Source organism: Mercenaria mercenaria, chromosome 8 (genome assembly GCF_021730395.1).
Source record: "Mercenaria mercenaria strain notata chromosome 8, MADL_Memer_1, whole genome shotgun sequence".
Classification (NCBI taxonomy): Eukaryota; Metazoa; Mollusca; class Bivalvia; order Venerida; family Veneridae; genus Mercenaria; species Mercenaria mercenaria.
This window is the reverse complement of record NC_069368.1, coordinates 21,345,087-21,357,686: the sequence shown is the minus strand read 5'-3', so window position 1 is coordinate 21,357,686 and position 12,600 is coordinate 21,345,087.

Below are 12,600 nucleotides of genomic sequence, written 5' to 3'. Positions count from 1 at the left end.
ATGACCGTATCTTCATGAAACTTGGCCAAAATGTTAATCGTGATGATTTTTAGTTTTAATCTGGATTATGTAAAGTCAGAAACTAGGTCACAGGTTCAAATCAAAGGAAAAGCTTGTTAACACTCTAGAGGCCATATGTATGACCATTATCTTAATGAAACTTAGTCAGAATGTTTATCCTTTTACATCTTTACTGTTTTGCACACCGATTTTATAACTGATTTCAGTGACAATGAATGTGACCTACTGACCAACTTACTCGTTATTTTAAGATACAGCCTTTACATTTGGATGACCTGTACATTTTAGCTCACAGATATTAAAAGTGACCATGAATGTGACCTACTGAACTACTTTCTTGTTTTTTCATATACCGGTACAACCTTGAAATTTAGATGACATGTACAGTTTTGCAGACTGATCTTAAAGCTGAATTTCAGTGATCATGACTGTGACCTAGTACCTACTTTCTTGTTTTTTAAGACACAGTCTTGAAATTTGGAGGACATTTACAGTTTTGCACACCGATCATAAAACTGAGTTATCAGTGACCATAAATGTGACCACCTGACCTACTTTCTTAATATTTTAGCAACAGTTTGACATTTGAAACATGTAGCTCTTAATACGCCGGTGGGCGATTCAGGGTCATCATGACCTTCTTGTATTACCTTACCTGGCGATGACAGAAATATATTGTAATCTTACTGGGCATTAATAGAAATGAGATTTTTGTTATCGTACCAGGTTGTCACAGAAATGTATAACTGTAACCGCCACCATAGAAAATAGTTAATTGTTACCTTGTCATGACGTCAAAGAACTGAGTTCATTGTTACTTTACCTGGCTGTCATATATTCGAAATGAATTGTAACCTTACTTGGCTTTAACAGAAATATGTTCTTTGTTACCTTGCCTGGCAGTAATAGAAATGTATTGCAACCTTATTTGGCTTTAGTAGAAATAAGTTCTTTAAAAATTGTTACCTTTCTAGGTAGTGACACAAATGTATTATAACTTGAATCTAATAGAAGACCTGGCTTGGCAATGATAGAAATATATTGTAACCTTATATAGGAATGAGTTAATTGTTACCTTGCCAAAACGTTAAAGAACTAAATTTTTTGTTACTTCACCTGGCTGGCATAGAGTTGAGTTCATTGTTATACGCCCGAAGGGACGTATTATTTTATACCCCCGGTATCGTTAGCAATTTCGTGTCTGCTCTGTAACTCTTGAACTCCTTGAAGGATTTCAAAGAAAATTGACACAAATGTTCACCACTTCAGGACGACGTGCATAGTGCATATTCCAGATGGCTTACTCCAAGGTCAAGGTCACACTTAGGGGTCAATATATGAGAGTGTTTCGTGTCCGCTCGGTAACTCTTGAACTGCTTGAAGGATAGTTACGAAACTTGGCAAAAATGTTCAGCACACCGAGACGATGTGCAGAGCGCATGCTCTGTTTGTCTCGCTTCAATGTAAAGGTCACACTCAAAGGTTGTCTCTCTATAACTCCTGAACCCCTTTAAGGATTTCGATGAAACTTGACACTTATCTCATTGAGACAATATGCACAGTGCATGTTCTGGATGACTAGCTACAAGGTCAAGGTCACACTTAGCGGTCAAATATCATACCTTTGAGTGTATATTTCCCCTCACTGCGGTGCTTGTTACCTTATCTAGGAGTCACAGAAATGAATACATTATCAGCTTACTTGGCAGTTACAAAAATGAAGTCATGGTGAACTTACTTAGCTGCCAAAAGAAATTATTCGATAGTAACCTTACTTGATGACCTTAGAAATTCACTGTAAGTTTATCTGGTCAGAAATGATAGATTTAAAAAAATGATAATTATTTTTTCATCCACCGTTTTGCATGTGAAATTCAATCAATGTGGGAAATTGATTTTCAGCTCATAATTATTCAATGGAATTGAAAACAGCCTTAACTAATACTTTTGGGATCACTTATTCAAAATGTGCCTTACAAACAAATTTCCCAGTGGATTTGATATTGAATGTTTTAGTAGATTCAGAAATTGCTGTTACATTATTATTTGTTATGGGAGTGCTTTTTAAGATGAGACCAGCTGATATAAATTCATACAGGAAAAATATAATATGGCAATGTATCACCATTTATAGCTCCTCTTGCCTCCAGATTTGCATATTTTTTCTTCAAAATTAGGAATAGCTTTCATTTTTAGCTCAACTTTTCGAAGAAAAGGTAGAGCTATTGCACACGCCCTGGCGTCAGCGTTGGTTAAAGTTCTTAATATCTTTGATATACATGTATTTTCAAATATCTCTGTTATCAAAGCTATTGACTTGAAACTTAAAATATTATTTACTGTCAAAATTTGCACCTGGAGAAAAAATCCCTATAACTCTGATTTGTATTTTGACAGAATTTTGCTCCTTTTTTAACTTAGCGCTCAAGGTGAGGTATTGTCGTGCGTCGTCCGTCAACATGTGCCTTCTGAACACTCTAGATGCCATGTGGTGATCGAATCTTTATGAAACAAGGTCAGAATGTTTGTCTTGATGATCTCTAGTTCAATTTAGAAACTGGATCATATAGAGTCAAAAGCTGGGTCACTAAGCCAGAAGAAAGCTTGTGAACATTCTAGAGGCCAAGGTTGTCTCAATCTTTATGATACTTTATCAGAATGTTTGTCTTGATGATCTCTAGAGAAAACTTGAAACTGGATATTCTGCGGTCAAAAATTAGGTCAGTAGGCCAGATCAGAGGAAAAGTTTGTGAACAGTCTAGAGGCCACAGTTGTGACTTAATCTTTATGAAGCTTGGTCAGAATGTTTGTTTTAAGAATGTCTTGGACAAGTTCAAATTTGGATTTTTTTTGTGGGGGGAAGGGGGTCAAAAACTAGGTCACCCGGTCAAATCAAAGAAAAAGCTGTTGAACACTAGAGGCCACAGATGTGACCAATCCTTATAAAACTTGGTCAAAATGTTTGTCTCGATAATCTTTAGGTCAGGTTCGAAACTGGGTTATGTTGGATCAGAAGCTAGATTACTAGGCCAGATCAAAGAAAATCTTTTTAGCACTCTAGAGACCACAATTTAAGTTTGAAACTCATGAGAATTGGTAGAATATTTGTCTTAATGATCTCTAGGTCAAATTCAAATGTGGTTCATATAGGGTCAGAAACTAGGTTACCTGGTCAAATCAAAGGAAAAGCTTGTGAACAAACTAGAGGCCACAGTTGTCTCAATCTTTATGAAACTTGGTCAGATTGTTTGTCTTGATAATCTCTAGAAAAAACTCGAAATTGGATATTCTATGGTCAAAAATTAGGCCAGTGGGCCAGATCAGAGAAAACGTTTGTGAACAGTCTAGAGACCACAGCTGTGACTTAATCTTTATGGAATAGAGAAAAGTGGAAACTTCACAGCTCGCTCAACACGACAAAAACGAAAATGTTGCAGGCTAGGTTTGATTGAGCCTGTTCATGGACGGTAGTGGGAAAATGCATGCTACCGTTCACGCCCTCTAGCTCCGGGTTGAGCAGAACTCAACATTTACACATGCTAAAAGTACAAAAAGCAATTTAGAGACATTCGCAGATGTATTCAAACGGCGGTGAACATGGAACCTTCAATGATACACGTGTTGAGGCGTGTAATTCCTCGAAGACCGGCGTTTGATCCCCAGATAAAATAAAGGGTTTGCCCCAAACGAGAAAACAATGGGCAGAACTAAACAAACTGGAATTTAGGAAGCGGATCTGAGGTTATGGAGCCTGCGTATCACAGGAACTATCAAAAGACCAAAATTAAAAAGCAGGCACCATATCCAAGGGGTGATTATACAATACCCAAGTCTATGAAAGCGAGAGTATTGGAACCACCCGGGCCGAAATGGTCATGTTGAGAAACTAAAAAGTACTAATATCACGACACAAAAGTCGTGCTGAACGGTTTGAGAAGATCGAAATATAACAGCCCTGATTGAATGTACGGGGAGACTTTTTACGGCCGCCACATGGGACAAACAACGCTGCTGTGATAATAAAATAGAGAAAAGTGGAAACATCACAGGTCGCCCAACACGACAAAAACGAAAATGTTGCAGGCTCGGTTTGATTGAGCCTGTTCATGGAAGAAAGTGGGAAAATGCATGCTACCGTTCACGCCCTCTAGCCCCGGGTTGAGAAGAACTCAACATGTACACATGCTAAAAGTACAAAAAACAATTTAGAGACATCCGCAGATGTATTCAAACGGCGGTGAACATGGAACCTTCAATGATACACGTGTTGAGGCGTGTAATTCCATGAAGACTGGCGTTTGGTCCCCAGATAAAGTAAAGGGTTTGCCCCAAACGAGAAAACAATGGGCAGAACTAAACAAAATAGAATTTAGGAAGCGGATCTGAGGTTATGGAGCCTGCGTATCACAGGAACTTTCAAAAGACCAAAATTAAAAAGTAGGCACCATATCCAAGGGGTGATTATACAATACCCAAGTCTATGAAAGCGGGAGTATTGGAACCACCCAGGCCGAAATGTTCATGTTGAGAAACTAAAAAGTACTAATAACACGACATAAAAGCTTGGTCAGAATGTATGAAACTGCTTATGTGGGGTCAAACACTAGTTCACTAGGTTAGATTAAAGGAAACTCTTGTAAACACACTAGAGACCACAATTTGAGTTTGAAACTGATGAGAATTAGTCAGAATGTATGTCTTAATGGCCTCTAGGCCAGTTTTGAATCTGGATCATATAGGGTCAAAAACTAGGTCGCCCGGTCAAATCAAAGGAAAAGATTGTAAGCAATCTAGGAGCCACAGTTGTAAATCAATCTTTATGAAACTTGGTCAAAATATTTATCTTGATTCTTTCTAGATGAAATTCGAAACTGGGTCATGTGCGAAAAAAAAAACAAGATCACTAGTCCTGATACTGGAAAGCTTGTGAACACTCTAGAGGTCACAGTTGTGATTCAATCTTTATGGCATTTGATCAGAATGTTTGTCTTGATAATCTCTAGATAAATTTGAAACCGGGTCATGTGCGGTCAAAAACTGTCAGAAGATCAGAACAAAAGAAAAGCTTGTGAATACTCTAGAGGCCACAGTTGTGGCTCAATATTTATGAAACTAGGTCAGAATGTTTATCTTGATGGTCTCTAGATTATGTTCAAATCTGGGTCATGTTGAATTAAAAGCTAGGTCACTCGGTTGTATCAAAGAAAAAGGCTGTTAACACTCTAGAGGCAACAGTTGTGATTCAGCCTTTATGAAACCTTGTCAGAATGTTTGTTTTGATAGTCTCTAGGTCAAATTGGAAACTGTGTCATCTGGAAATAAAAGCTAAGTCACTAGGCCAGATCATAGGAAAATCGTGTTAACACTCTAGAGACCACAGTTTAAGTTTGAAACTCCGGATCATCTGGATTCAAAAATAAGCTGACCTGTTAAAATCAAAAGAAAACCCTGTGTATGTGTTAGGTGCTTCATTTTTCATTTTTCATTTGATGTGCATGAAATTTGGTCAGAATGTTGTCACTACGTCAAATCAAAGGAAAAGTCTGTATACACTCTAGAGGCCACTTTTTTGCTACAATCTTCCTGAAACTTTATCAGAATGTTTGTTTTAATTAAAGTTTGAACAAGTTCGAATCTCGGTCATGTGGAGTAAAAAAATCTAGGTTACTAGGTGAAATAAAAGGAAATGCCTGTTTACACTCAAGAGGGCTATTTTGACCTAGGGCTATTTTGGCCCTCTTGTTTATCATAAAATAGGATTCTGTTGCTAAGAAAATAGTCGAAACTTATTATTTAGACAATATTTTTGCCATTTTGTTTTCGTACTACGAAAAATCACAAGAAATTGAATATTGGTATAGTAGGATTTACAACACTGCTGGTTGCCCTAATGTTTTACCGGATGCTTTGATTTTAATGTGCATGCGCTCTTTACGTGTGGCAAATAGACCGATCAACAATAAGTAAACCTACACAAATCCTTCGTTTTACATGTATTACGAATTGTGTTTCCACAATAAAGAAGATTTTGATTGTACAGAATGCCTTCATTAAAGATAGATAAGTTATTAATCACATTTTACCTGAGAAGTTGGCTTTATTATTTTTGTCCATAAAGATCAAGCATTCCCAAGTCTGGATCCACAATAAAGATCAAGTATGTGAATGTGGGACACCCTATCCCGCTACCCGGTCCCTCTTTGTTAATTTGACCGCTGCGGTCACCCCCATCCCCACCCCCATCCCTTCATCACAACTTTGATATTGTTGAATAAAAACTTCAAAAATTTAAAGAATCAGTAGAAATAAAAAGTAACAATTTATCTATTTGAATACGAAATGCTCCACATTTGGGTATAATCATTCTCGCATACCAGAGGTCTACCATGGTCCTAGTACTTAAACCTAAATTTGTCCAGATGAAAGATCAATATTGCTAAAATAATTTATTGCCCGTTCATTATGAGTCCATAATCATCAGTTGTAATCGCATTAGTCGAAGTATTTCATTTTGAGCAATGCAGATGTGGAGGTGCAAAGATTTACATATATTTTCATTTTTCCTGCAGTGGCAATTTATAACAATACTGATTCATATTCATTGATCGTGAATAGGACAAGTATATGCGCGCTGGGGAAAATATTTCATGATGGACCTGTTAATTCTTTACTTGTGGGTGAAATAGGTCTCATAAGCGTAAATACGACTAGCTTCTACTGATTATAAAACATACCGTGCGATTTGTTTTGAATTAACTGTTGTTGTACTTTAAGTAGTTCAACCGCCACCCTTGTTTAAGAGCAACATTTAAAAAACACGTTTTTTTTTTCATCCTCAAGTAATAAGTAAGTAGACTCGCCCAGTTTAATCAATCTAGACGTACAATCTAACTCACATAGAGCGCTTACTTCACCCGATTTACATTCGGAACATTTTCACGCGTTTCGGGCTTTATCGTATGTTTAACATGGGATTTTTGAACCGTCCAAAGATGTTGGAAATGTTTGTCTCATCGTTTATTTTTTTTTTTAATAAAAATGTTACTACTTTCATTGTCTACCACTTTTTTTCCACCCTTGCCTGAAAAAACAGTAATGAGTTTGTACACTGTTCAGACAGTTGTGCTGTGTTGAAATTTAACCAAACACAAGTTTACCTGCATAAACAGAAAGCATGATATGTCACCAGCGGATCCAGAGTGGGGGGGGGGGGGGGGGGGGGGGGGGAAACCGGGAGTCCGGACCCCCGCTGGAAAATCTTTAAAAAAGGAAAGAAGACAAGAAGGAAAGAAAATGTTTTTCGAAAAAGGCAACATTAGGACTGCATGTAAAGTATATGCGGCTGCTGCTACATACGACCCCGACATAATTCATATTATTTATCTAAAACAAACTAAGAATTTTACCTTCAAGAAAGCTTGATTTTATCATTTTCCCAAATTTAACAGGTTAGTCCATAAAACTGTCACAGAATGCAAAAAATGAAGTGATAAATTTCAAAATTTCCAGGGTGGGTGGGTGGGGGGGGGGGCAGGGGATCAGACCCCTCTGAGAAAATTGGCTGTGCCCGTGCATGGTCACTATACCTGTCCAGTACTGGACATTATGGTAAACGCTTCTTTCCTGCACAAATGAAAATTTCGCAACTTCTGTCCGGTTTGTACTAATTTCTGGCCGCGATAAACCATTTGACTTGTAGAACAGATTGAATTGTGATTAAACGTTAAAGGAGTTTATATAGTGCGGTCATGTCTTTTTGTCCTACGTAGAGTGCGCGTGCGCGAAAATTTACTTCCTTTGCCGAGGATCGCGCCAAGCGTAAGTCTATCAATTACTCGTATGATTTCTCATAATGTATACCCGATACAAATGGCATTGGCATTTTTCATACGAAATATATTGCAATTTTTCTAGATTTATGTAATAAATACATGTCAGTGCATTGTCTATATTTTGGTGTAACGTATACCAAATACTATATATTATTCGTTGGCACATTTTGTACTTCGAGATAGGGATGGTATTGAAACATTTTAATTGACATAAATGTGCATTATATAATTTTCACGCAATGTAAAGCCGATATAGAAATAGCATCTATTGACTACTTGAACGTCGTGTGTTTCGTCGTTTTGTTGTTGTTGTTGTTTTTGTCCAGGAAAACGCCTAACCATTTTTTTTTTCAAAATTCAGACATTGACATGACATCTAAGGTAAAACAATATAATAACTCTTATCGGTTTTTAGCTTGATAACAGTAAAAATAATTTATATAATGGCTGTAACAAATAGAATGCCAACATCCCAGGTTTGCTTTAGAGAGAAATTGCAGTCAGGTGTTCCGTGCAGTGGAGACTGTGTAAAATTCTGTAGACGATTTACAATTATAAAACGAACTTTACTTTAAGTAATGGTAAATACAATGGATCTAGATCTAATTATTAACTACACAATCTTAATTGCTTTACTAGTATGTAGTACAATTAAAAACACGTGTGATAAGAAGCAGATCAAAACTGTTTAATATACAGACACAGGAACCGACACGACTATAGTAAGGCAAGTGAATTGAAATTTGACAAGGAATTCGATGGACACATTTGCTCTTTACTATGTAAAGTGGGAAAGCTACGATTAAGGTGAAAGCTAAACTACATGGGAAGCTACGAATATTTGAAAAGCTGCTAATACGGGCAAGGTACGAATACGGGGAACCTTCGAATGCGGAAAAGGTTTCTAAATACGGGGAAAGCTACCAAATACGGGGAAAGCTGCGAACACGGAGAAAGCTACCAATACGGGGAAAGCTACTAATTTGGGGAAAGCTACCAAATACGGGAAAGCTACCAATACGGGGACAGCTACCAATTACGTGGAAAGCTACCGATACGAAGACGGTGAAGGCTATAAATACGAGGAAAGCTACCAAATATTGAAAAAGCTTCAAATGTGGGGAAAGTAATAACATAAATACTGGTACTTAAACTGCCTAACTGTATCTTAACTCCTTCACTATCAGACAAAGTGGCCTGGTAGTAATAAAAGTAAGGTTAGCAAATCAATAATGAAGTATTTTATGAAGAGATAAGCGCAACGAATGAATTCATAAAAAAACAGCTGTAGCTGATCCAGATGAAAGCACATATAACCTCCACGAATATGATGTTACTGAGTTTTGTTTCCGAAATATGAATAACAGTGCCAATATATCCAACCATACCGACATTGGTAAACGGTCTGATGCCGCTATTGAATTGCCATATGATCTTGCAATGATTTCGTTCTACGTCATAACAGTTCAATGCATTGTTGGGATAATAGGAAATATAGTTTCTTTTATTGTTTGGGTTACAGGGAGAAGAAGCAGCAGACTTTCGTGTGCTTTTTATTTTAAATGTCTGACGGCGTGTGATACCCTTGCTTTGACATATAGACTTGTTAATGAAATGGTCTATAATGAATACATTGGTATGAACTCGTGGTCAAATGCATGGTGCATAGTAATAAACTTTTGTTTCTACTCAGCACCGCAAATCTCTGCATGGATAATTGTGTGTTTGTCTATAGAAAGAATGCTTAGTCTATGTTTTCCTTTCAGATTTCAAACACAGGGAGCTGCCAAGAGGGCCAAAATGGCATTGCTAGCATGTTTGGTAACTTTAACGGCACTAAATAGTTTACTGACATACGCAAGTTGTCCACTGGTCAATCTCGATTTATACTATATATTGGAAGAAAGTTCAAATATTTATTTTTTATGTGTCCTTCCGCTTTTATTCCTAACAGCAAGCAATGTAATTGTTATTGCAAGAATGTGTTGGCTTAGGAGAAATGGTGTTCGTAGTAACAGGGGACAAAATATAGCAGCAAGGGTTACAATAATAAGTATTTTTACAGGTTTACTTCAGTGTATATCTATTCTGCCGACGATGCTAGTCTACCTCCAATTCCTTCAACGGGTCGACATCTTGCAGTCATACGAAGCGTCTTACATTGCGCTATGGGTTTCCCATATGACAATGTACCTAAATAACTGCTTAAACTTTGTTATATATTGTTTCATAGGGAAGGATTTCAGAAAAGACTTTAAGGAAAGGTTCTGCTGTCGCAGAGAGGTTGGCTGAATGGTACACTTCTTTATGATTTCTTTGGATTGTATACATGTACTAGTAACTAACTTACGCCACTGATGTTTTAGTTTAATTCTGGGAATTTCACACTCGTGTATAGTGTTAGAGTAAAACTCTGTTAAGGTAAGTGTCCAGGAATATTATGTCTGTGTTAAGGTTTTGCTAAAACATGGTATCTCGGTTGGTCCATCGTTGTTTCGCCCATTCAACTTGCTATTTCCTCGTATTATACATTTTAGCAAAATTTGCTACTTTATTTGTATTGAAAAAAAATTTCTCCCGCTAAGCCAACGAGGTAAACAGGGGGTCATCTCATTCACATGAAAATTACATAAAGTATCGCTAATCATATGTTGTTCGTCCGACATTTTGGTGTAACTAAGATGGGTCTTGAAAAAATGTGATTAGATAATAAATGTTTCAATTTATGGAAGGCCGAACACGCAATAATGTTATAATGCAAGTCTATGGGACAATGTAGTTGGTGGTTTCTAACCAGAAAACACGGCGTGAACGTGCGATATCATCATCGCACTACTGTACTTTCAAAATGTTGCCCTTAGGTCGTATTGGCAATATTGCGCGATAATACGATGCGAAAAAGCAAAAGCATGATGTGTGTTGTTAATATATGTATCACGTTTTCACATTTTATATCTCGCCATTGCATCGTATCTTCGGGTCTTTGCATCGTATTATTATACTTACCTAACCAGTCTACAGAACGAAGGGAAAAACAAAAGAGGCCCTTACGGAAAGTCGTATACATGTCTTTCATGAAATGTGGGACATTTATTATATATAATTCAGTCTTTCTTTGACCGTATTTCAAAATGCATTATATTCAGTTACACTTTGATTACTGCAGTGTCATATGATAAACACAAGTGCAAAATGTATGGAAAAAATTCCCTCGTAAAACTAGATGTTGTAACAAATATGTGAGTTTGGAGGGTGCAGTATCAAATAAACAAGCTAATATTTTCTAACAAAGTTTTATGTAACAAATCAGTAGCTAATACATATATATCTACAAAGTTTACAACAGAAAATTTTCATCACATCTGTTTGAACATTGTTTAAGGAACTTACCACACGAAAGCGAAACAAAAGGAAGAAATTGATAAGATGATGATTTTGTGTTACATACATGTCTAGTTATCCCTAGCAATTTCCATTTGTCATTGTTGTGCCTTTTGTTTTTTTGACGACGCCGTCTAAATTCGTTTTCGTTTACCTATGCCACGTGACTTCAGTTTGCAAATCAAACTACTTGATAACGCATTATAGATAATTTATCAAAATGGAAGATTTATGCAACACTCTGCCTGATTGGACGAGAGTGTCAATTTCTTTCACTCTGTTGATTGTGCTACGCTGAGTGATATGTAGACAAAGCGTTTATCCTAAACGACGCTGCTCACAGTTTTAAAGCTAACTTTGGCTCAGCATATTTAGCAAGAATATTGATATATCTCAAAATAATAAGTAAGTTTAATAAATATGATAAAAACCTGTTCAAATACCAACATATATCAAATTAAAGAAAGCGCTGAATACGGTCTGCGTATCACATGAATAAGGGTGTGATAAGAGTCTTTTATGTAGAGAAGTGCTTTTTAAAAGATTTTCCTTGTTACAATTGTCGTCTGTATATGAAAAGGTTTCTTGCTTTTGTGACTTATTCAGTTTGCATATTAAAATGAGTACTTGTTTGCTTTGATATATTTGTTACAAATTATTTAACTGATTTGTTATATATGAATATTTTTCTTTAGTATGGTATGCAAATATTGAACTAAGTTGAAATCTGTTTCATTATATATATGCTATATAATGACTGAATCTCATTACACTGAAATGAAGGTACGTTGCATACAGTTTATCTATGTGATATAACTACGGTCAAACTTTGCTTATGAAACAGAAATATTGAAATAATTACAATTGTATGCTTTGCTTGACCTTCATTTTTTATAGGTGTGACGTCATTGTCCAAAGATTCACGAATAGCGAATAATTTGTTAAAGCGGGATCAGTTGGCCTATTTTAGAAAAAAATAATAAATAAAAAAATCCTTTAATTGATTTTTTCTCATGTATTCTAATCAAAATAAATTTGGAAAAGGACCTTATAATGATGCTCCAGACCAAGTATGACAAAGATCCACCAAGCTGTTCATGAGACGCTGTATAAAGGCATTTCTGGTTTTAGCTCTAGCAGCCCCTAAAAGGGGTCAAATGTCCCAGCTGAACAAAGTTGGCTGCAGGCCTAATAAAGATGCTACAAATCATATATATAGGAACTTAGACCCTATTAGGGACCACTATAGCTAAAAGTAGATATGCCTTTCTTCGCATTAACCACTAAATGTAATGGATTTTTATCAAACTCGATGTTAACAATATCGTAAGGTCTCCTGCTATTTTGTTACAAATGGGGATAGGCA